Below are 26,636 nucleotides of genomic sequence, written 5' to 3'. Positions count from 1 at the left end.
TCTTAACTCATCTCCTCCCTCGAACACAGTCAGGTTACAACTATTTTGGGAAAAATTACTCTGGATAGAAAACGGAAAACTGGATAAAAAGAACCCCCACAACAAGGGACAGTCCTGACTCGAGCAGAAGAGCAGAAATTCCTGCTGGAGAGGAAAAAAGCCAACTTTGGGAGCAGCGGAGCTTCTCGGCTGGCCAGGCAGGAGCCACCCTAAGGTGTGCAGCCCTCCCTGGAGGAGTGATGTCAGGAGCGGGGACCGATACTGCTATAAGCATCCTTCAGACTCAGCCCAACTGAGACAGGGGTCTTACTGTCTGGCTTCACTGGCTATTAACTGCAGCCAGGATACCCCTAGAAAAACTATGAGCTGAAAGCTGAAAAGACCCACGTCTTAAAGGGCTCATGCACAAACTCACTCATTGCAGCAACCTAAAATCACCAGAGAGAAGGCTGACAGTCCTTTGGTGTAAGGAGACTCACCTGGTGGGCTCTGGGGGCATCTTGGTGAGAGGGGGGACCTCTCTGGAGACTGCGAGATTGGTGGGGGCCATTGTTCTGACCTGGTCCAGGCATGCTGACACAGACCCTGATGGGCACCGTTGAGGTTATTCCCTTGGCCTGTTAGCCCAGGGGTCTGCCACACCCACTAGAGTTCAGATTTAATCCAGTTCAGCCAGGGTAGGCAACCCGCCCTAGGGACTGGCCCACCTAACAGCAAGCCCTCAGGCTACTATTCAGCCTGCATTGACTGGGTGCTTTGATCCTCTACAGGTGGGTGAGTGTGTCCTCCTCGGCGGGGCAGGGCCTGTGTGAGGACCAGGTGAACTGTGGGGGGCATTAATGGAGAGGTGGGGACCTCTGCAGTGTGGTGTCAGGGTGTGCTCCAGGGGATTGAGAAGTGTGCACAGACCAGGACTGTGTTGACGGTGTGTGTGGTCCTATGGAGGGTGAGGCTTTCAGCCACAGAAGACCTGTGCTTCAAAAATACCCATAAAAAGGATCAGCCCCACCTTCCAAAGCCTGAAACAATTGAGTGCTCCTGTGCCTAGGGCCGGCCTCACACATCTGCACTCCTAAGAGAACTGACAACAGCCTTGTAGGCCTGAGGCCTATTGCAACTGTAAGCCCCCAAGCCTAGCAACAAGCTACACTGGGTAACAACCCAATTAAGAGGAAAACTGCAATAGGAGTGTGCTGATAGACTTTGTAGCCAATGGTGCTGAGGCTCCCCAAACCGGAATTACAAACAGCTGGCCAGGGAAGGAAAGACTAGACTCCCTGGGTACCTGCAGAGGGAGCAACCCTGCCACAGCAGAAGGACACAAGTAGCCCACAAAGGGGTCACTCCTGGATCTTCTGGACTGGTGACGAGAGGGAAGCACACTTCTGGGCCTCATAAGGCATCTCCTACATAAGGCCACTTCTCCAAGATCAGGAGACATAACCAACTCACCTAATACACAGAAATAAGCACAGAGAAAGAGGCATAATGAGGAGACAAAGGAGTATTTTCCAAGCAAGAGAACAGGACAAAACCCCAGAAAAAGGACTAAATGAAACAGAAACAAGCGACCTACTCAGCAAAGAGTTCAAACAAACTACCATAAGGATGCTCACAGATATTGGGAGAAGACTGGATGAACACAGTGAACATAAGCAAAAAACTGGAAGATACAAAAAAGAACCAATCAGAAATGAATAATACAATACTGGAAATGAAAAAATCACTAGAGGGACTCAATAGCAGAGTAGGGGAGGCAGAAGAATAGATCAGCAAGCTAGACAAAAGACTAGAGGAAATCACCCAAGCAGAACAGATAAAAGAAAAATGAATTAGACAGAATGAGAACAGTCTAAGGGAACTCTGGGACAATATCAAGTGTACTAACGTTCAGATTATACGTGTCCCAGAAGAAGAGAGAGACAAAGGGGCAGAAAATTTATTTGAAGAAATAATACATGATAATTTTCCTAACCTAAGGAAGGAAACAGACATCCAAGTACAGGAAGCACAGAGAGCTCCAAACAAGATAAGCCAAAAGAGGCCCACACCAAGACATATCATAATTAAAATGTCCAAAATTAAAGATAAAGAGAGAATCCTAAAAGCAGCGAGAGAAAGGCCACAAGTGACATACCAAGGAAAGCCCATAAGTCTATTAGTGGACTTCTCAGCCGAGACCCTACAGATGAGAAGAGAATGGCACAATGTATTTAAAGTGCTAAAAGGAAAAAGCCTACAGCCAAGAATACTCTATCCATCAAGGTTGTCATTCAGAATGGAAGGAGAGATAAAGAGCTTCCCAGACAAGCAAAAATTAAAGGAGTTTATCACCAAGAAACCAGTTCTGCAAGAAATGCTGAAGGGACTTATTTAAGTGGGAAAGCAATGATCACAAATAGAGATGAAAAAATTATCAAAAAAAACAAAAATAAAACAGGCAATAAAATCACTTGTAAAAGTAAAAATATAGTAAAGGTATCAGATCAACTACCTGTGAAGATAATATGAAGGTTAAAAGACAAATGTTCTAAAATCACCTATTTCAATGATAAGAGGGTAATGGATAGACACACACTAAACAAGAGACAACATATGATTTCAAAAACATAAAATGTGGGAGGAGGGGAGTGAAAAAGTAGAGCTTTGAGAAAGAGGTCAAGCTAAAGAGTCTATCAACTCAATATAGACTGTTATATACATAGATATTAAATAGGATCCTTATGGTAATCACAAACCAGATCTTAGAGGAAAAGCTTTCAGCTTTTCACCATTAAGTATGATATTAGCTGTTGGCTTGTCTTGATGGCCTTTGTTATATTGTGGTATGTTCCTTCTATATACACTTTTTTGAGAGTTTTTATCATAAATAGGTGTTGAATTTTGTCAAATGCTTTCTCTGCACCTATTGAGCTGATCATATGATCTTTATTCTTCATTTTGTTCATGTGGTGTATCACATTCACTGATGTGTGAATGCTGAACCATCCTTGCATCCCTGGAATAAATTCCACTTTATCATGGTGTACGCTCCTCTTAACGTATTTTGAATTTGGTTTGCTAATATTTTATTGAGGATTTTTGCATATGTTCATCAGGGATATTGGCCTGTTATTTTCTTTTCTTGCATCTTTCTCTGGTTGTGGTATCAGGGTAATGCTGGCCTCTTAAAATGAGTTTGGAAGAATTTCTTCTTTTTATTTTTTGGAAGAGTTTAAGAAAAACTGGTATTAATTCTTTTTTGAATGTTTGATAGAATTCAACCGAGAAGCGGTCTGGTCCTGAACTTTTGTTTATTGGAAGGTTTTTGATTACTGATTCAATCTCCTTACTAGTAATCGGTCTGTTCAGATTTTCTATTTTGTCATGATTCAGTTTTGGTAGGTTGTATGTTTCTAGGAATTTATCCATTTCTCCTAGGTTGTTCAATTTGTTGGTGTATAATTGTTCACGACAGTCTCTTATGATCTTTTATACTTCTGTGGTATCAGTTTTAACATCTCCTCTTTCATTTCTGATTTTATTCATTTGAGTCCTCTCTTTTTTTCTTGGTAAGTCTAGTTAAAGGTTTGTCAATTCTGTTTATCTTTTCAAAGAACCACCTCTTTGTTTCATTGATCTTTTCTATTGTCATTTTTAAATTTTCAGATTGGCACTTGAGCTAACAACTCTTGCCAATCTTTTTTTGCTCTTTCTCCCCAGCTCCCCCCAGTACATAGTTATATATTCTAGTTGTGGGTCTGTCTAGTTGTGGCACGTCCCCCACTGGCCACCAGAGCCAGGCAATCTGGAGATGTCCCCTGGATGGCAGTCACAGAAATTGGGGCTTCAGCCAAGTGTATAAGCCCTTTTCTGGATGATACCAGCAAGCTGGAGTGAGGCAGAGGGAGAGCACCAAGATGGCATCCACAGCTTACACGAGAGAGGCTCCATAGGCCACTAAATGTGTGCCAAACTTAAAGCCTGCCCCACAGCCTGTGACTCCAGGACAAGCAAAGTGGCCTCTTTCACAGGAAAACTGGGGAGTGTACCTCATTCTGCTGTCTGAGTAGTGCCCTGGTGGTGGTAGCCTGCCAAGAACCATCTCCCCAATTGCCACAGTCCTGTGGGACCCAGGAATGCAAGCCCCCCTAGCCACCAGAGCCAGGTGATCAGGGGGTGTGCCCTGGGTGGCAGCCCCAAAAACCAGGGCACCAGACACAAAAACAAGGGAACCAGCTCCATGTAAAACTCCCCTCCAGGAGGCTATGGTGCTCTGGAGCTTGGCAGAGGTTAAGTGTGAAGATAGTGCCTGACCTCTGAGGTCTCTGGAAAGAATTACACCCAGCCCCAAGATGTGTGTTTAATTAGAAGCCTGACCCTCAAGCTGCAGTCCTGATGATTAGCTAATAGACCTCCTTCACAGAAAGCCGGAGCTCCTGGGTCTGTTGCCTCTTGTGGTGCCCTAGGGGTGGTAGCTGTTTAAGAACTCTTTCTCCATTGGCTACAGTCTTGTGGGACTCATCAGCATAAGCTTCACTGGCCACCAGAGCCAGGCAATGTAGAGGTGTCCTTTCTGGGTGATACCAATTATTATAATCCCATGGGACCAGGAACATAAGCTCCCTTGGCCTCCAGAGCCAGGCGATCAAGAGATATCCCCTAGGTGGCAGCCTCAAAAATCGGGACACCAGTTGCATGTAAAAGCTCCCTTCTGGGAGATACTGGTGCTCTGGGGCACAGCAAAGGGAGAGCACAAAGATGGTGCCCACCAGTCTCCATTCCTGGAGAGTGTTTCTGAAGGCTCCTAGAAGCATGTGTTAAATTAGATGCCTTCTTCTGACACTGATATTTTAATATAAACAGGTGAGCCTCCTTCACTTTAAGTCTAGGTGCAATTGGTGTCCTCTGAGCTGGGGCCTGGGGCGAGTGAGTCTGAGCATGGGTACCCTTTAGGAGAGGTTTCTCAGACTGCTACAGTCTTACAGGTCTTGGGACATGAGCCCCCTTGGTTTTCATAGATGTTTTAGGGGCTCATCTCTCAAGTGTGTGTCTTAAAAGTTGGGATGCCTGGGGGCTGGTCCCATGGCCGAGTGGTTAAGTTTGCGCATTCTGCTGCAGGTGGCCCAGTGTTTCGTGGGTTTGAATCCTGGGCGCAGACATGGCACTGCTCATTGGGCCATGCTGAGGCAGCGTCCCGCATGCCACAGCTAGAAGGACCCACAACAAAGAATATACAACTATGTACCGGGGGGGGGGGGGGCTTTGGGGAGAAAAAGGAAAAAATAAAAAATCTTTGGGGGAAAAAAAAGTTGGGGTGCCCAGTGTGGGGTCTGAACCCTTCACTCCTCAGGAAGAAGCCCTGGGTTTTGAGTTTCCTCCCAGTTGTGAGACACTGCACCAGGGGTGGAGTTTATGGCAAGATTGTGTCCCAGCCTCTCTTACTCACTTTGCTGTGATTTTCTTCATTATATGGTCGTCTTCAATATCTTCAATATATAGTCATCATCTAGGCAGCCTTTAGGTTTTTTATATGTAGCTGTAGACTCAGTGTGTCTGTGGGAGGAGGTGAGTGCAGGATCTTCCTACGTCGCCATCTTGAACCAGAATCTCAACAATGCTCTTTCTAATTCTGCTATTTTAAGCTTATTTCTAAGTCATTGGTTGATCAAATAGGCAGTTAAAGGTTACAGGGATCTATCCAAGTAAAGTCATGTAAATTCTTCCTTTAAATACCTAGAGTCATTCCTGTCTTCCTGAACAAGCACTCGTGATGGAGGATGGGAGACCGTGGAGTATTGTGCCATTGAGTAAGGTGGTTCCATAGAAAGATCTCAGCTGTTGGAGAGTTCAACCTCTGAATAGTTTTGCTCCCTCAGAGGTGGGCTCTATTTCTGGAGTGTTCACCCAGTCTGGGATGGAAAGAAAGACAGAGAGTTCCTAATTCATTTTCTTTCCTTATAATTAAGCAAGTGGCAAACTTTCCCACCCCAGTGCAATGACTAAGAATCTCAGTTTGCTGTTTTATTTGGGAAGACATATTATATTTGTTTATTGACGTTAAATCAATTTAATTTAGATTCTGAGCACCAAAGCTACTGTGCTGGTTGAAAGCTCAATCCCAATAATTTTTAGATGTTTTCACCAAACTGGCCCTGACCATGGCTGTGGCATAGAGTGCCCCATGGAACTGTTGATTGTCCATATTGGTCAGAAGTATAGGTTGGGGAGGGGGGAAGTTAGAAAAATAAGTCATGGATCTCCCTGATGACATTCTCCAAAAGTAGCACCAAGAATTATTTTGACATAAATTGGATTTCCTGGGAAGCAGACTTTGTGTTAGAGATTAACATACAAGAGGCCTATTAAGGAGTGCTTGTTAGATCAACATTCATGGAAAGAAAGGGAAGGGAAGAGAAGGGGGGCAGGATTGGACAGAGGGAGAAATGGAGCTATGATGTCTCAAAGCTTCAGTTGATGCTAGGGGTAACTATGAAGCTGGGACAAACCTTCAGAGCTGGTTTGAAGTGAGAAGGTCTGGCCTTTATCCTCCTGTGTCAATCAGTCATTAGATATGGGTTGCCTGGGATGAGGGCATGACCTTGGGTGAGGTGGCTCTCTTTAGCTGAGGCTTTTGTTGAAGGTGGCTGTGACTTATCTATTGGGAGCACTCTGGGGTAATAAGTACTTCCTTCGTGAAGGAGGATCTGAGAGGCACATCACTATGTTCACCACAAATTTGAAGAATAATATATTGACATGATGCTTGGCAAGAAGAGGATGAGAAAGCAGACCTTATAAAATCCATAGAGAAGGGAGGCAGGAAATGGCATCTTCTCATGTGTGGGCTCCTTTACCCACCAATACCATAGGCCCCAGGCCAGGCTCACTCACCTAAGAGAGATCCTGACTTCACCCCTGACACTGGTTCTGTCTAAGGCACCCACAGTCCTGGTCTGCAGGTTTCTCAGATATGCTGTTCTGAGGCACCTATGCTCAGGGTTTTTGGTACATTTGGCACTCCAGGCTTGTTTAGCATCTGGCCTCCCTGGTACACTTGCAGCTACTCCCTTGGGTGCACTGCCTCATCCTAGGAACATTACAGACACCCTTGACTCACAGTGCCCAGCCTGAGAACTCTGTTTCATCTGGAGAAACACTGCTTCTCCTCATCTTGCTCCTAAAAAAAAAGAAAAGAAAAGAAAATATAATTTGTGGGCTTTTTCTTTTAGAAACAAAAGACACCATGGCAGTCATGGAGATGTGCCACTTGGTTCTTCCATAAGAAAGAACTTGTCCATCAGCTACCAATCATGCAGGTAGCTAGCAGCCTCCAGCTGTTAGCATCTCACAATCTGCCTCAGCTTGCAAGCTGAGGCTGTGGTCTCACTGGGCAGCCCCAGACCACAACTAAGTATGACAGGAATACTAGGGCTGGATATTTTTTGCCAAACATAAGAGATTCCTCTATTGATTATCTTTGCTCAATCAAGAAAGTGAAAGACAACCCACGGAATGGGAGAAAATAGTTGCAAATCTTATGTCTAAGTGACTTGTATGCAGAATATAGTATAGAGAACTCTTACAACTCAATAATAAAAAGACAAACGACCCAATTAAAAAATAGGCAGAGGATCTGAATAGACATTACTCCAAGGAAGAAATAAAAATGGCCAAAAAAAGCACATGAAAAGATGCTGAATGTCATTAGTCATTAGGGAAACGCAAATCACAACCACAATGAGCTACCACTTCATACCCACTAGGATGACTATAATCAAAAAGTCAGATAACAAGAAGTGTTGACGAGGATGTGGAGAAATCAGAACACTCATACACTGCTGGTGGGAATGTAAAATGGTTCAGCCACTTGGAAAATAGTTTGACAGGTCCTGAAATGACTGAAAATAGAGTTCTGGAGTTACCATATGATCCAGCAATTCCACTCCTAGGTACATACCCAAGAGAAATGAAAACATATGTCCACAGAAAAACTTGTAAACAAATGTTCATAGCAGTATTTTTTGTAATAGCCAAAAGGTGGAAACAACCCAAATGTCTATCAACTGAAGAATGGATAAACAAAATGTAGCATATCCATACAATGAAATATTATTTGGCGATAAAAAGGAATGAAGTACTGATACATGCCACAACATAGATAAACCTTGAAAACATTATGCTAAGTGAAAGAAGCCAGTCATAAAAGACCACATATTATGTTATTCCATCCACATGAAATGTCTATAATAGAGACATCTATAAAGACAGTAGGTTAGTGTTTGCTTAGGACTGGGAGGAGATGGGGGATGAGGAGAGATAACTGAAAGGACACAAGATTTGTTTTGGAGGTGCTGAAAATGTTCTAAAATTGACTAGTGATGATACCGACCCTGATATTAGTTTCCCCACATTAAACCCAGCATATATGGGGTTAAAACCAAAACACTCATTCCCTGCTTACTCTCTGGCTTCCTGGCTCCAGAATCCACTATCCTCTACTGAGACAGACACCGTCAAGGACAAGCACCTGGACTGTCTCCTCCCGCAAAGAGGTATGGACTGGTGGGAAAGCTGCTGACCAGCAAGGTCACAGGTTTCCTCCTCTCTCCAAGTGTCTCAAGGCCAAAGACAGGCTGGTAGGAAAGCTCCGACCAGCAAGGCCATATGCTCCCCCTCCCCTACCTAAGACCCCAAATAAAAACCCTTCCTTTTAGCTTTTCAGGGAGTTTGGGATTTCAGCGTTAGTTGCCCTCTCTCCTTGCTCAGCACTGTGCAAAAATAAAATTCCTACTTTCTTCCACCACCCCCGGTGTCAGAGATTGGCTTGCTGCGCAACGGGTGAGCAAACTCACTTCACATTTGGTAACAATTTGGCGACCCAGATGGGACAATGTCCCAGGTGGACATCTCGCCTGTGGCACACCGGCCTCTGGCTAAAGGCCTCTCTTGGAAGCTGTCCTGCAGCTGCCTGAGCCCCTTGTCTCAGGGACAGCCCCAAGAGACTGGCTGCTAGCCAGACGTCGTTGGCCCACAGCGCTTTTGCTTTGGTGGTGGAAGAAACTAGGTTTAGGACTTAGGAAGACATCTCTTGTAAGTAGCTGGTAGTTTTTGTCTTTGTCTTTGTGTTAACCTTTTCCAACAGGACAGGCTGGAAATAATGGGTACCTTGGCAGCCCTCTGGGCTCCATTTGTTTTGAAGTCGCTGCGACACCCCAGCCAAATTTTGGTAAGTGCCCCGGGTGTGCACAACCGAGGTCCCTTGTCCTTGCTCACTTGGAAAGATCTGCATGGCGGATCTTCATTTGTTGGGCGCCCCCGAGTGTAGGACACGGACTAAGCTGGGACTGGAAGCACTTTGGTTTTTGATTTTGGTCTTTGTTTTGGCTTCCATTTGTGGCTGAGTGTTTTGGGGAATGCGCGCTTATTTGGTATTTGTTGTTGTTTGTTTGTCTGTCCTTTTAAAAGTGTTAACATGGGAGGTGCTGCATCTATTCCACCTAAGAGCCCCTCGGGAGAAACTTTGGCTGATGGTCCACCTATAGCTATAAGCCAACGTCTAAAGAGGGATGATTTTCTTTTGTAACACCACGTGGCTGCAATATTCTTTAGACTCCGGAGAGAAAAAAAATGGCCAAATGATGGATTCTCAAGTTGGGAAGCTTTTTAGAGAGCTCTTATGATAAACAACTGTTTTATCAGTACCTATGAAAAGACCAAATTAAGAAACTATAATGATTAGTCTTAAGAACTTAATCAAACTTGGGGTCTCAGCTTCTCGTAGTTTTACAGATGGTAATGAACATGTTAAGTTAACAAAGAGAAATCAGAAAGGGAAGAGCCACAGGACTCGTCCCAATGGGATAAATGGAACAGATATAAATGAAGTTAAAACAAAGGTTTTAATAAAACACTGCCTAAGGTTGACTGGGCTAAAGGGACCCCCCTATTGGCTCCCCAACATTAAAGGACATCAAACAAACCTGTTCTATTTACCCCAGTTTGAAAAACGTAAAAGGTCAGGAGGCAAAAATCAGAGTGAGAAACCTGACCAACAATTGTTTGGGTCGACAGTTAGGCTACTAAGATTAATAAGACTATAAAGATTAAAGTATTTAAGCTAATATTATATGAGAGGTTATGTCAACTTTGCCTGGATGTTTTCTTTGGGAATAAATGTTATGTCTAACTGGGAATGCTTCCGCTGAACAATATTGTAATACCAAAACTGGTTAATAGAATTCTAATGTGAGTTATAATTAAAAATATAAGGGTTAGTAAAACTAAGATAAAGTTTTATAAAAATTGATACACTTAAATGGGTCAATTACAGTTCACCCAAACTGATGTATGCAATTGGAAAAGCCAGCTGCAACAATGGGGAGCTTGTTTTAATCTTTTGAGGCTTCTAAATAAAATTAAAAATACTGCCTCTTTAAGAGGAAATAATTAAATAATTAAACACGCCAGCAGCCAATCCAAATCTACTGCTTTTGTCTCCTCTCTTGCTGAGCTTCCCAGCAAGCTGAGCTTCACTTCAACTCCCCCAAAATTCCTGATCTAAAATTGATCAAGTAAAAATAAGTAAACTTTTGAGATAATTTGAAATTATAACAACCATTCTGAAAACCTGTTTCAGAAGAGGATTCGAAATCTCTCATAATGAAATGCAGTCTTTCATGAATATACAAAAACTTCTAAGAGACAAAGTTATTTAACATGATATAAAATGATCTTTGATGAATGAAAGCCTGTTTAAGTTTGCTGGTTTCATTTAAAATGAACACATCCTCAAAGTTATCAGCATTGACTATAATGCAGACATACAGCCTGGGTTTACTGGTCAAATGAGCTCATGTCATCTCTGTTACAAAATTTATCAGCAAAACTCATAACTCAGTATAATAGCTAATTTTGTTTAATGTCTCATGGAGTTTTGTAGATGATCTAAATATAATTGTTAAGAACAGGTAAACTAAATAAATGTAAAAAAAAATAAAAGTTTTTGGGAAAACTTTTTAACAATAATTATATATATAATTATATGTATAATAATTATTTTATGATATATATACTTAAAACAACTGAGGATGATAGTTAACTGCTGTAATGTCACATGAAGTTTTTGAGAGTAATTGTTAAAACTGGGTAAGAATTTTAAATACAATAATTATGTTTTATAGTCTGCATACTTGAAAACAGCTTCCAAAATCTTTTTAGAAACTTAAATTTTACAACTTTACTAAGTTAAGTTAAATAATAACAGTTTATTGGATATCTAAGTCATTTCCACATAAGATAAAATATTAAAGGTTAACTACTAAACATATATTTATCTGCCTTTGGTTTCTTATATCAAAGAGACTAAAAAGTGCTTAGGTTTATTGATAAACAGATTTTATATATGCTGAGAAATTTTCTCTGAGAAAACATATATTTCTGAAAGGTCTATATACAAGGAAAATAAAATATATATTTTCAATAAAAAGATATAAAGAATAGAAATATTTTTGTTTCTTGAGTTGAGAAAGATAAATTTATCCCAAAATACTGGGACAAATTCTAAATATAAAAAAGTAACCAAAGGTTTATAAAAATAAAGCCCTAAAGACATTTATATATGGTTAAGTTGGCCAGGATTAAAATAAATCCAATTAAGTAAATAAACATATATCAAAAGTAAACTGATACAAAATTAAAACTTGATTTCCTCTTTCTTAAAAGGATAATTTTCCTAAATTTTTAATCTGCTCTTTATAAAAAGACTTTGTTTTGACTATTTTAACTGTTTCCCCTTGCCTGTTTTGTTGTCACTTGGAATAGATACCTGAACATAGTTTCAAAGTGAACTTTGTTTCCTATCATTTGTTCAGATTTTTAAACAAATGTTTTAAAGCTTTTAATATTTTTGACACGCTTCCCCCCACACATAAATATTCAAGTCTTAAATAAAAGCTTTCTTTTGACCTGGAAGAGGAGGGAAGATTTCTCTGGGGATTTTCAGAGGGCCCTGGGACTTCTCGGAGAAATTTGCTCTCTTCCTATAAAAAAAAAATGCTAAACTAATAAGGCTTATTTTATATGTTAAATTACATGAGAAGCATTGTCAAATAAATAATAAACTTTCTTAAATGATATTATATAAATAAATGTTATTAATATAAATATTTAAAAAATTATCTGATCTATTCTGATTGTCAGCTATAATCCTGGTTATTATCTCAAAATGCTGTATATCACAGACATGGTCAAATGCCTTTGTCAATTACCATTTTTTGAATATTTTGTTATTTATGAACAGTGGCTATTTTACTTTGATATTTTTAAAAATATATTTCATCTTCAGAGAAATTCATGAAAAAGACTCTGACACTCTAGAATACACGTTTCCAATAAACATTCAGATTGTAAAACTAAACTGAATAAAAATTATGGAACTCCAACAGAGAAACTGATGACCTCACAAACTGCTGACAGAAAATTAAGATCAAGAACCAATTACGCAGGACAGAATAAACTGATAGGGATGATTATAATTTTTATGACTTTTTAATTGAGATATTACTGGTTTTAATGTTTTGCTTTTTTTCAGAGTTAAGAAAACCTTTTTCTCTATTCTCTTAAAGAACTATGACTTACAGCAATTTATAAACAAAATTAAAACATTTCTCATTTCCTCCCTATCTGAGGCCCCCCAAAACACAAAAACTTCTGATAAATAAATATTCTTATTCTTATGACAATATAGTTGTTTGCATAAATCCAATAAGAATCTATTCTTCTTTTAACAGGACACAATTGGAAACACTGGTTATGTTACCAAGGCTTTGACTGGAACATCATATATGAAAAAACATACAGGCTTGGATATAATAAAACAGCTTTTGAGGAATGAAGGTTGACATTCTGAAATAAAGCCACTTAGAAATATTGGCCTGATACTGTGTTTATGGATTCTGTAACCTGGTAAGGTTGAACAAAGAATGTCGCTCCCTCTGGCAGATACAAGGAACCTCAATATTTTGGAGAACCTCATGAAGAGAGGAATTCACCCAAATCTGCAGATACTACAGACAGAATATGATAACAGATCCTTTGCTTGACTTTCCTTGAGAGACCTTTAAAATTCAACCTGAGATTCCTTATAAGATTCCAGCAAAGCAGATTGAAAAGAGCCTATATGATCAATTACTATTCTTGCTATACTTATTTAAATAAATATGCCAAATTTATTAAAACTAGACTTACTTTGGAAACCAGTTAGTCTTAATTTGGCTATGTCTAGTAAAAGTGAGGGTAATTTTGGAGAAGAAGATTATGTTTCAATAGAAACTATAATACATATTTATAGATATTAGATTTTAATCTTTCAATTATCTTTGAAATTTTGTTTCACTTCTGTTAACTGGACTGAACCTTGAATTCTTCTAGTCTCCTGAAATATCTGGCTAAAAAACTCCAAACTAACATTTTCAGGGTCCTTTTATTCCCATTATTTTCATTTAGAGTCATTAAAAACTACATCTGCACTTTTTCCTAAAGCCTTACAAACTGAAGCTGGAAGACCTAATATAAACTTAAAAGAGATTCATGTCTACTGCTGTGTAAGCCACTCAAAAAGCTACCTGAGTGCCCGATGACACCATCAGAGACATTTCAAACTGCAAAAGATGTTTCGACCCTGACTTCTAGGAATCTTGATTGGCTGCCCCCTGGACTCAGAAACTGGTTTATAATTTGCTCCAATCATTAACCTTGTTTTTCTCTTTTTGTTTCTCTAGAAAAACTTCTTATTAAATACCTGGTTACTTACTTACATGATACAGGCCTACTTTCAGGAGCCCACCAGCATCACTGCCTTATTAAAAGACTGATTCAATAAGATGAAACAACCTACGCCTCATTTGAGCAGGAAGTAGCTAGATCAGTCACCACCTCAAATCCCTCAAGATTGAAGGATGGACATAAAATAGGGGGGAGTTGATACCGACCCTGATATCAGTTTCCCCACACTAAACCCAGCATAGATGGGGTTAAAACCAAAACACTCATTCCCTGCTTACTCTCTGGCTTCCTGGCTCCAGAATCCACTATCCTCCATGGAGACAGACACTGTCAAGGACAAGCAACTGGACTATCTCCTCCCGCAAAGAGGTATGGATTGGTGGGAAAGCTGCTGACCAGCAAAGTCACAGGCTTCCTCCTCTCTCCAAGTGTCTCAAGGCCAAAGACAGGCTGGTGGGAAAGCTCCGACCAGCAAGGCCATATGCTCCCCCTCCCCTACCTAAGACCCCAAATAAAAACCCTTCCTTTTAGCTTTTTAGGGAGTTTGGGATTTCAGCATTAGCTGCCCTCTCTCCTTGCTCAGTGCTGTGCAAAAATAAAATTCCTACTTTCTTCCACCACCCCCGGTGTCAGAGATTGGCTTGCTGTGCAATGGGTGAGTGAACTCACTTCAGGTTCGGTAACAGTGATAGTTGCACATATCTCTGAATATACTAAAAACCACTGAATTGTATACTTTAAATGGGTGAATTGTGTGGTATGTGAATTATATCTTAATAAAGCTGTTTAAAACATACAATGTGAGGAGAGCTATGATAATAGGGGCATACGTGGGGTGCTTTGACAGCAAATCAAGGAAAACCGGAAAAGGGCCAGATCATTCCGGGCTAGGATGGTCAAGGGAGGAGGTTTCAATGAGGCCTTCAAAGCCTGGTGGGAAGGAAGAAGAGATGAGAGGATTTTCAGACAGGGAGAAGACTATGATCTGAGACACAGGTGGGAAGCCTGAAATTGGGTGGCTAATTTTTGAACCCTTGAGGTTGGATTATAGTAAGGGAAGAGATGAAAAAGGAGCAGGAAAGTTCTTGTTTGCATATCACTACTGTGAGCTGGTTTCAGATTTCTTACATGTCTAAAGTTAGCTCTTTGATACTTGGTACTTTGATGAATTCTCTGAGGAACTCCTCTCCTCAGTTACCAGGTGTGGGGCAAATGCACATTTCCTGTAAAATTCTCTCCCAAAAATTCTCTCCTTAAATCCAGTTGCCAACCTTTTTTATACCTTTATGGAATAAGGAGTTAAGACCAAAGTAACCACATTTCAGAAACCTTATAAATTCTGCATTTGGTTTAGTCCAGCGTTTCTCAACCTCAGGGTCACAGACATTTAGGTCTGGGCAATTCTTTGTTGTGAGAGGCTCTCCTGTGATTGTAGGATGTTTAGCAGCATCCCTGGCCTCTAGCCACTAGATGGTTAACACCCTCTCCTTCCACAGTTGAAAACCAAAAATGTCTCCAGACATTTTCCATTGTCAAATTTCCCCTAGGAGTCGTGGTCACAAAATTACCCCAGGTTAAGGACCAAGGACCTAGCCCCCTTGCCACTCAAAGTAGAGACCATGGACCAGCAACATAGGTATTATTTGGGAACTTTTTGGAAATGTAAATTGTCAGGCCCCACCCTAGACCTGCTGAATCAGAATCTGCATTTTAATAAGAAGTGATTTGTATGCTTATTAAAATGAGAAGCCTCGTCTAGCATATCCTATAGAATGCAGCCTCTAATATATTTTGGTGACTCAGGTGAAAGTCACATTTTTAACATAAAAAAACAAGGCCTTATTGACACTGTGTTCATTTGCACTCATTCTTAACTCAGGGTTTGCATTAGAATCTCTGTGATTTTTTTCAAACCACATAGATCTAAGCTCCAGATTTTCTGATTCAATGAATTTAGAATGGGGGTCCAGGGTCTATGAATTTTGAAACCTCTCTCCAGGTGATGTGCTCCCAGTTAAGATCCTCTGATCTAACAGTCCTGGGTACTTTGCTGCCTCTTATCAAATCAATTATTCAAATTGAAAAATCTCTGGAGATAGAGTAATTGAATAAGAAGTGAGCCGTGACCGTATTTCAGAAGCACAGGGGAAATGTGGTCATGTCTGGAGGTGGATTCTTCTCTGTGGCCTCCAAACGTGGGGGAGTATGGTCCCTGGAAGTGGCCAGTTGCCAAATTCCCCTCTCTTGCCTGGAGGACCCAGGGAGCTGCTCTTTCTGTCATCACACTCTGCCTTGCACACACGCCTGCTGAAACTCTGACTGCCAGGCTCAGGCATAGCTTTCCTTCCAAGAATACCCAGGCTTGCTTAATTTCCTCCGTCTTCAGAAAAGAATGGTTGGAAAAAGTGACAGGGCAGTGTTTCTTGGAAAGCAATCTGGCCTGCATCAGCATTAATGATTAAAATGTGTCCTCATGTGGCTATTTCCCAACAGACAGCACATTCCTAAGCTATTTTAACTCATCAGTTCAGAAATTCTGGAGTGCCTATTCTCAGTTCTTGAGGCCTGGATCCTTTTTCTTCCAGAGAATCAGACCCAGACACCAGCAACTAGAGGGTTTTGTAAGTCCCATAGAATATCTGTCATCTACCTATCCATCTCCCTCTCTCTCTTATCTGCCTGTCATCATCTAAATATAGATAGATAGTTGTAGAGATATACATATTGCAAAGTAATATAATTTTGGTTTAGAAAGTTTGGAACAGAGTAAAACTTTTACAATCCTGTTAAAGTTTAGTGGCCAAGACCTTCTTGGGGTTGTCAGAGTAACATAGAAAAGGCCAAGAATAGCCTGCCTTGTGGAATCTTAGGATACTTGGCTGGCTTCACTGTGCTTCTCAGGGCTGTGGAAACAGGCCATAGAACATTTCAGGCCCTGTCCAAAGGAATGCACTTTCCCAGAGTCTACAGTCTTCTATTGTCCTACATAACTTGATTTTTTTTCCCTTCACGAATAAACACACAATTGACTAGTTTCAGTGTGGTGAACATCTGACTTGAAGCTAAAGTTCACCAATTCTAGCCCAGCTAATCATTCCCACTTTTGTTTCAATTGTGTTGTTCATGAGACCTTTGTTTCTTATCACTGAGCAGCACCTTTATTTGTATATTTTCTATTCAATTAAATATTTAAATAATGATATCAATTGCTATACTGATAATGATGACAATTGACTATGCTGAAGTGGGACTTTTGGCAGCTACACAGCACCCCCATGAGTTAGCCTGAAATCATCCTGAGGCAGCTGAGGAATAAAAGTTCAAATTTGGCCTTTTAAAAGTGCATTGGATCTGTCAGCACATAATGTATGAAACATATGAAAGTGTAAACTGTTCAAGATTTAAATTTAGCAAAGTTTATGACAGTCTATATATGTTGGACATACCCTTTCCTCAAATCACAGTATCTTCAAAATTCTTGCTTCCAACCCCCTCAAAATTCAGAAACTTACGCTCCTATTATTATAACACTCTCTGCCCCACGGTATATAGGGTCATTATCAAGAGAGGCAGAAGTGGTGAAGATTTTTAATATTTCTCTTGAAGTCCCATCTGGTGCTCATATCTTATTTTGGGGGGCTCTTGACATCTTGACATACTCAACACTTGCCAGTTAATTAGGCTTATAACAGCCCTGAGTGATCACCTGAGTAATCTTAATGACAAATATGGTAATTAAATTCTAACCAAAGTTTGGCATCCAAACTTAAAAATAAGACAAATGCTTACATTAGATAAATCCTTCATGAAAAAGAGGATAAGAGAAACCACCTCTGATTATCTATCCCAAGCAGAGGTAGTAAAATTCCTACAGAGAAAGGAAACAAAGATTGTCTGCCAGCTGCTGGTCTATGTTAGAGAAGACTCTGTCTAGGGGCACCAGAGGGAGTAGAGTACAATCTAAACTGGGAGCCTGTTAAAGCCAGGTGCCCAGGCTGGCTCACCTGAAATCTATTTGAGAATATCTAATCTATTGAGTCGATCTACTCAAATGCATTAGTTAGGACTCTTGGTTGTGAGTCATAGAAACTGAACTCAAACTAGTTTACGCCTAAAGATGGATTTATTACAAGGAACAGTGGACTCTTGGAACCCATGGATCTCTTGGATTGTGGGTCCCTTGGAACCCATGAGCAAGTAGGCAGTTGAGTCAGAGACTCAAACACTACTAGCTTCTCTGTCTTATCTCTGTGCCTCTCTGAGCTTCACCCTTTTTTCTCAGCAATGCATCTGCCTCCAATCTTCCAGTCCACAAGACCTGAAATATAATTGCAGAAGGTTCCAAAATTTTATATATTTACAACTTTAGATACTGAAAAGACCCTGTTTCAACTCTTTTTCAGCCTCTGTTTAAAAAATCTATGAGAAGGCTCTCATTGGATCAGCTTGGGGCAGGTACATTCCCTTGAACCAATTAACTGTGGACGGGGGACAAGGTCACATGATAACCTGGCAGCCTGGAAGCAGGAAGCAAGGAGCAGAGGCAGCAACTAGAAGGTGAGTAATGCCTGCCAGTCATTTCTATGGGTGTCCACTGAACCAACAACCCCATCATTTTGTTTGTTTGTTTTTGCTAAGTAAGATTTGCCCTGAGCTAACATTCATTGTCAATCTTCCTCTTGTTTTTCCCTCTTTTTTCTGTGAGCTGCCACCACAGCATGGCCACTAACAAACAAGTGTTGTAGGTATGCGCCTGAGATCTGAACCTGGGCTGCTGAAGTGGAGCATGCCGAACTTAACCACTAGGACACAGGGGCTGGCTCTTGATGTCTTATTTCGCATTCATTAATCTATGTATGAGTCCAGAGAAGTATACCATGTTCATGGATTGGAAAACTCAATATTGTAAAGATTAATTCTCCCTAAATTGATTTATAGTTAAATATAATCCTTATCAAAATCTCAACATGTTTCTTAATAGATCTTGATAAGCTGATTCTAAATTTATATGCAACTGCAAAGGGCCAAGAATACCCAAGATACAGGCCTGTACCAGAAGCTCTGGTCTATGAAATGACCCCCTTCATAGTCACTCAAATGTGATTTTAAAAAATTAGAAAAAAAGAAAAACAAGCAGAATGCTACACACAGTTTTCACTCAATAAATGCCCATTTGGCCATACAACAGCTCTCAGTTCACTGCCAGAGCAGTGAATCACTCATCAGTTTTAGGTCTGTTTAGAACAGATAGGATAATTGCCAAGAAAGATTTACTGAGAACATATTATGTGTCACCCTACCTAAAGGAAAATTATTTATCTACTCACACACTTCTGACACCAAAATGTGTGGGTTTACCACATCAAGAAGTTCTCCAGTTCTCTGCAGATACCAGTGGGGTGTCCTACAATTTAATTCAATTCTTAAACTAACTACCTGGAGCTAGTGCAGACTCCACAGATTAAGGGCTCAGTCCCACAAGACTATCCCCCATTTGACTCACCACTTGTAAGTCTGGGCCTCTTGTACTTCTGATCCACTGGCTATAGATCAGGGTTTCCCACAACCCTGTGCTCAGCTTTGATAATTTGTTAGAATGGCTCACAGAGCTCAGGAAAACACTTTATTTATGAAGGATATTATAAAGTATACAAAATGAACAGTCAGATGAAGAGATGCATAGTGTGAGATCTAGAAGGGTCCCAAGCCTCTGTCCCAATGGGGTTTGGGACATATCACCCTTCTGGCATGTGAATGTATTCACCCATCCAGAAGCTCTCCAAAACCCTTGGTTTAGGGTTTTTATGGAGATTCTATTACACAGATATGATTGATTAAATCCTTGGCCATTGGTGATTAACTTGATCCAGCCCCTCTTCTCTCCCCAGAGGATGGGAGATGGGGCTAAAATTTACAAATTTCTGATCACATGGTTGGTTCCTCTGACAACCAGCTCCCAATCTGAAGCTGTCTAGGGGCTCATCAACATAACTCAGTTGTGGCTGAAAGGGGCTTATTACCAACGACAAACGTTGCTCCTCTCACCCTTATCATTTAGGAAATGACAAGGGTTTTAGGAGCTCTGTGCTATGAAGCTGGGACAAAAACCAAATATATATTTCTTATAATATCACAACATCACATTGGTGACTGCAGCAATGATTTTCAGCATCCTGGTGTTCCAGCATCCCTGTACAGCTATGTTTTAATATGATGATTTATGGAAAAATATTTGAAGTTATTTCCTCACCTTACCCCAACCAGTGAAGGGTCAGAGCTTTTTACAGAAGCTGGGAATATTTGCACAAAAATTATCTCATATCTCCAGATGCTCTTTATATTTTAAAATTGCTTTTAAAAAACCAATGTTATTTCATTATTGGTGTTTCATGATTAAACTTATATTTCATCTATTGTACCAAGTTGATTATTTTAAAATAATAATTTATTGAATTAATTTGCTAATAACTTACAGTAGAATTATATAATTAGTGTTGGTATTTTATTTGATGTTTTATAATGTGATTATATATTTTTGTCAACCTATAAAAAATAGAATCCAGTTTAAGAGACAAAGTGTTTATTTGAGATCAAAGAATTGCAACTTGGGGAGCACAGATTCAAGTGGAAACCCAAAGAGTGTCTCACTAGGGAGTAAAATTTGGAGGCTTTTAAAGGCAAAGAAGGGATGTTGTATTACAAAGAATTTTAACTGGAGTTGGAGGCAGAGCTAGTTTTGGCTAAACATTGATTAACTACTGATTCTATTTTCAGAAAGTCCACAATCCCCAGTCTTTCTGATAAGGATGTTCAATCTCCTGCTGACTTCTCAAAGAATTGGTTGTAAAACAATTGCTGTTTTGGCCCAGTCCAATGGTTTGGCCCAGTCCAAGGTTCAAGACAACAAGGCAGTTTCTCTGGAAAGGCAGCTCTGACTCCATTTTAAAATGGCTTGACTAAAGTCAATGTTGACATTACATATGAATCTTATGGTAATCACAAACCAAAAACTTATAATAAATGCGTAAAACATAGGGGCTGGCTCCATGGCCGAGTGGATAAGTTCATGCACTCTGCTTCAGCGGCCCAGGGCTTCACTGGTTTGGATCCTGGTCACAGACATGGCATCACTCATCAGGCCATGCTGAGGCAGCATCCCATGTGCCACAACTACAAGGACCCACAACTAAATTATACAACTATGTACTGGGGGGATTTAGGGAGAAAAAAGCGGAAAGAAAAAATAGTAGATTGGCAACAGTTGTTAGCTCAGGTGCCAATCTTTAAAATAAACAAATAAATAGAAAGGAACCCAAACATAACACTAAAGAAAGCCATCAAATCACAAGGGAACAGAGCAAGAGAAGAAGAAAGGAACAAAGAAGAACTACAAAAACATCCAGAAAAAAAGCAATAAATGGCAATAAGTGAGTATATATCAATAGTCACTTTAAATGTAAATAGACTAAGTGCTCCAATCAAAAGACATAGGGTGGCTGATTGGATTAAAAAAAAACAAGACCCGTATATATTCTACATATGAGAGACACACTTCAGATGGAAAAACACTCACAAACTGAAAGTGAAGGGATGGAAAAAGATACTCCATGCAAATGACAAAGAAAAGAAAGCTGGGGTAGAAATACTTATATCAGACAAGATACACTTAAAAAAACTGTAACAAGAGATAAAGAAGGGCATTATATAACGACAGAGGGAAGAAGCCAACAAGGGACATAACACTTGCAAATATCTATGTATCTGACATAGGAGCACTTAAACACATAAAGCAAATATTAACAGACATAAAAGGAGAAATTGACAGTAACACAATAATAGTAGGAGACTTTAACACTCCACTTACACCAATGGATAGATCATCCAGACAGAAGGATAATAAGGAAACATTGGCCTTAAATGATACCTTAGACAAGATGGATTTAGTAGATACATACAGAACATTTCATCCAAAAACTGCAGAGTACACATTCTTTTTGAATGCACATAGAACATTCTCCAGGATAGATCACGTATTAGGCCACAAAACAAGTCTCAATGAATTTAAGAAGATTGAAATACTACCAAGCATCTTTTCTGACCACACTGGCATGACACCAGAGATCAACTACAAAAAGAAAACTGGAAAAGTCACAAATGTGCAGAGATTAAACAAAATGCTACTGAACAACTATTGGGCCAGTGAAGAAATCAAAAGAGAAATCATGAAGTACCCAGAGACAAATGAAAATGAAAATACAACATACCAAAATTTATGGGATATAGCAAAAGCAGTACTAAGAGGGAAGTTTATAGTAATAGAGTCCTACCTCAACAAACAAGAAAAATCTCAAATAAACAATTTAACTATACACCTAAAGGAACTAGAAAAAGAAGAACAAATGAAGTCTAAAATTAGTAGAAGGAAGGAAATAATAAAAATCAGAGTGGAAATAAATGAAATAGAGACTTAAAAAACAATAAAAAAGATCAATGAAACTAAGAGCTGGTTCTTTGAAAACAAAAAAAATTGACTAGACTAGGGGCTGGCCCTGTGGCCGAGTGGTTAAGTTCGCGCGCTCCGCTGCAGGCGGCCCAGGGTTTCGTTGGTGCGAATCCTGGGCGCGGACATGGCACTGCTTGTCAGACCACGCTGAGGCAGTGTCCCACATGCCACAACTAGAAGAACCCACAACGAAGAATACACAACTATGTACCGGGGGGCTTTGGGGAGAAAAAGGAAAAAATAAAATCTTTAAAAAAAAAAAATTGACTAGACTAGCTAGACTCACAAAGGAAAAAAGAGAGGAGGTTCAAACAAATAAATCAGAAATGAAGGGGAGAAATTACAACAGACACTACAGAAATACAAAGGATTGTAAGAGAATACTATGAAAAGCTATATGCTAACAAAGTGGATAATCTAGAAGAAATGGATAAAATCTTAGAATCATACAACTTTCCAAAACTGAATCAAGAAGAAATAGAGAATCTGAATAGATCAATTACTAGTAAGGAAATCAAAACAGCAATAAAAAAAACACCCAAAAAACAAAAGCCCAGGACCAGATGGCTTCCCCAGTGAATTCTACCAATCTTTCAAAGATGATTTAATAACTATCTTTCTCAAGTTCTTCCAAAAAATTGAAGAGGAAGGGATGCTTCCTAACTCATTTTATGAGGCCATCATTACCCTGACACCAAAACCAGACAAGGACAACACAAAAAAGAAAATTACAGACCAATATCACTGATAAACATAGATGAAAAAATCCTCAACAAAATATTAGTCAATCAAGTGCAACAATGCATTAAAAGGATCATACATCATGATCAAGTGGGATTTATTCCAGGGATGCAGGGATGGTTCAACATCTGCAAATCAATCAATGTGATACACCACATTAACAAAATGAAGAATAAAAATCACATAATCACCTCAGTAGACGCAGAGAAATCATTTGACGAGATACAGCATCCATTTATGATAAAAACCCTGAATAAAATGGGTATAGAAGGAAAGTACCTCAATATTATAAAGACCATATATGACAAACCCACAGCTAACATCATACTCAATGGTGGAAAACAAAGCTATCCCTTTGGGAACAGGAACCAGACAAGGATGCCCACTTTCACGACTCTTGTTTAACATAGTATTGGAAAACCTAGCCAGAGCAATTGGACAAAAAAATAAACAAATATATACTTGGATTTTTAAAAAAATATTTGAACTTCTAACACTTTATAAAATACTAGTTAATTATACATAAAATGCTAATTATAAATAAATAAGTACTAATTATAAATAAACTGCTAATCCTAATACTAGTATTTTTAGATGGTTTACTTATAAGGGATTGGCTTATGCAATTCTGGGTTCAGGCTAAGCAGCCCAAAGTCCACAAGGAGGCAGGCAGTTAGGAAGGGAAGGTCACAAGTAGGTTGAAGCCCCACGGGCACACGTGCAAGCTTATTCACAAGCACTCAGGAGGGAAGATCCAGAGGGAAGAGAGAACAATTATGTGAATAACAGAGAGAGCTATGCGTGTGCTACAAAATGCCTGCTGCCTTCCTTCCATCTTCTGACTCCCATGAGAGAATATCACTTGTAGCCCACCCTGACTGGAATCATACCAGAAAAGGAATTCTGGGTTCTGTCATTCAGCCCAGCTAAGTTGCCACATCACATGCCCATCACACTAGTCTGAGTGCCAGTTTTGGTAGATAATCCCATGATGTTATATTTATTAGTCTCACCTTATCCTGCACACATCATTGCCAAATTCTGATCACTGGCTTCTGATATGTGTCTCCTGTCATCAGTCTCTCTCCCCTCCATGTGGCCCACCACTCCTTGTCCTTGTGTCCCACCTCAAATCCAGCATGTGTATGCAGTCATGGCCCTCTCTGTCTGTATAAGGCCCAGTTCGTCCCCTTTGTTCAGACTCCTCTATCTCATACTCAGAACTCTAAGCCCCTCAACAACAATACAGAGATTTGCTCTTTCAAAAATAGGGTTCATCCCTGCTCACAAATGTTTCTCTTAATCAATGGTTTGTGGTTTGTAAAACTACTTTGATAGTGACTTTCTATATTTGCCTTAGGGGCCTTCACATTCCTTGATGCCTATGGCCTAGAATTGCTGAATTCAGCCCTTCTGGGAGCACTGGGAATATAAAAGCCTTGCATATTCTGCATCTGTATTATGCTCATTGTGAGCATGTAAATATTATACCAGAATGTAAACAAGGCATGGGCTTGCTGTCTTGTTTATTGGGGTTTTTTCAGTGCCTCCACAGGGCCTAGTACAGAGTGGGCACTCGTTAAATATGTGTGGAATGAATGAAATCAGCAAGACATTTCCTTTACCTACTCTGGGTCCTTCTGCCCGGAAAACAAATTAAATTCACATGAGACAGAATAACAGGAGAAAATTAAACAAAGCTTTATAACATGTATCCATGGGAGAGGCTCAGGCAAACTGAGCAACTCACCAAAATGGCTGAAGTCACCACCTTAAATATCATCCTCAGCTAAAGACAAAGGAGGATGTGGGGGTGGGGGGAGTCAGTTACAGGAGGTTACCAGAAAAGCACAGTAAACAAGGGTAAGGTTATTATGCAGATTTAAGTCCTTGCCTTCCACATTGATAAGTATTTCTAGAGATAAAGTCACCCCACCTTCTTCCTGGTACAGAGAGGGAGACACCTTTGCAGATGGAGGTTTCCCTTACAAATGTAAATGTCGCTTAACAAAGGGTACATAAATTCTACTGTTTAGAGTTTCTTTCCTGTCTGCAGTTTTTAAAAGTAACCAGCCCAAAATAATCCTCAAGGCAAAGAGACAGGGGCTACCTCGGTGGCGGTGGCGCAGTGGTTAAATGCGCACGTTCCACTTCGGCAGCCTAAAGTTCACTGGTTCGGATCCCAGGCGCTTGGCAAGCCATGTTGTGGTAGGCGTCCAACATATAAAGTAGAGGAGGATGGGCATGGATGTTAGCTCAGGGCCAGCCTTCCTCAGCAAAAAGAGGAGGATTGGCAGCAGATGTTAGCTCAGGGCTAATCTTCCTCAAAAAAAAAAAAAGACATATCTTGGGGTGGCCAATTCCAGTCCCCCACACATGCACATTTCTGTACAAGTGCCTGTGTACAGTGTGTTAATCTCTGTGTGTAGATGTGTTATGTGTGTGTGTGTGTGTGTGTGTGCGCATTTCTTGTGGTAGGGGAGGACAATAATATTTGGGCAGGCCCAAAACAGCCATCAGGGAGTACTTTAATGACTTCTAACCATCAATATAGAATTCAATCATAGAAATGTGTAGAAAATGAAGATTTGTGCAGAAAGGAAAAGAGCACATGGATACCTTCTGTAGTGGGTTGAATGGTGGCCCCCCAACAGATATGAACTAACCCCCAGAACCTGTGAATGTGACCTCATTTGGATAAAGGGTCTTTGAGGATATAATTAAGTGGTTAAGTTCACACACTCCACTTCGGTAGCCTAGAGTTTCACAGGTTCACATCCTGGAGGTGGACCTAGCACCGCTCATCAAGCCATGCTGGGGTGGCGTCCCACATGGTAGAACCAGAAGGATCTACAACTAGAATATACAGCTATGTACTGGAGGTCTTTGGGGAGAGGAAGAAAAAAAAAGACTGGCAACAGATGTTAGCTCAGGGCCAATCTTTAAAAAAAAAAAGGGAAGAGCACTTAAAAGCAAAGTCTTCAAAACTCCAAAATAGCTTCACTGAAAGTTTCATTGCAAAAAGCTAATGGAACATTAAAGAGATAAGAGGCACATAAAAGAAAAGACTACAACCATAAGCAAAAATCTGCTAAGTTAATGACCTTACAGACATCCCCATATCTACCTTCAAAGGAGAGTCCTTATATATGCCCCTCCTAGAGTTGAGGAGGCTCTGAGGGATTTTCTGGTAAGGGGAAAGAGGAAACTAAAACTAAAAATTAATGAAGTTGGGGCTGACCCCATGGCTGAGTGGTTAAGTTCGTGTGCTCCACTGCAGTAGCCCAGGGTTTCACAGGTTTGGTTCCTCGGTGTGGACATGGCACCACTCATCTGGCCATGCTGAGGCAGCATCCCACATAGCACAACTAGAAGGACCTGCAACTAGAATATACAACTATGTATTTGGGGGCTTTGGGAAGAAGAAGAAGAAAAAAAGATTGGCAAGAGGAGATCTGGTAAAACTTTTATGTCTCAAAGGCCTCCTCTTGGGAACTTTTATCTAGATCATCCTAGATTCCTAAAACTGAAGGAAAAGAAAGGGAGACAAGGCCTTTTTAAAATACAAACTGCTATAAAATCTCCCTTGCCACAGTCTCCATAAGATTATTTGTCAAGGGCAAATATA

This window comes from Equus caballus, chromosome 13, assembly GCF_041296265.1.
Source record: "Equus caballus isolate H_3958 breed thoroughbred chromosome 13, TB-T2T, whole genome shotgun sequence".
In the NCBI taxonomy this organism is placed as follows: Eukaryota; Metazoa; Chordata; class Mammalia; order Perissodactyla; family Equidae; genus Equus; species Equus caballus.
This window is presented reverse-complemented; position numbering follows the sequence as displayed.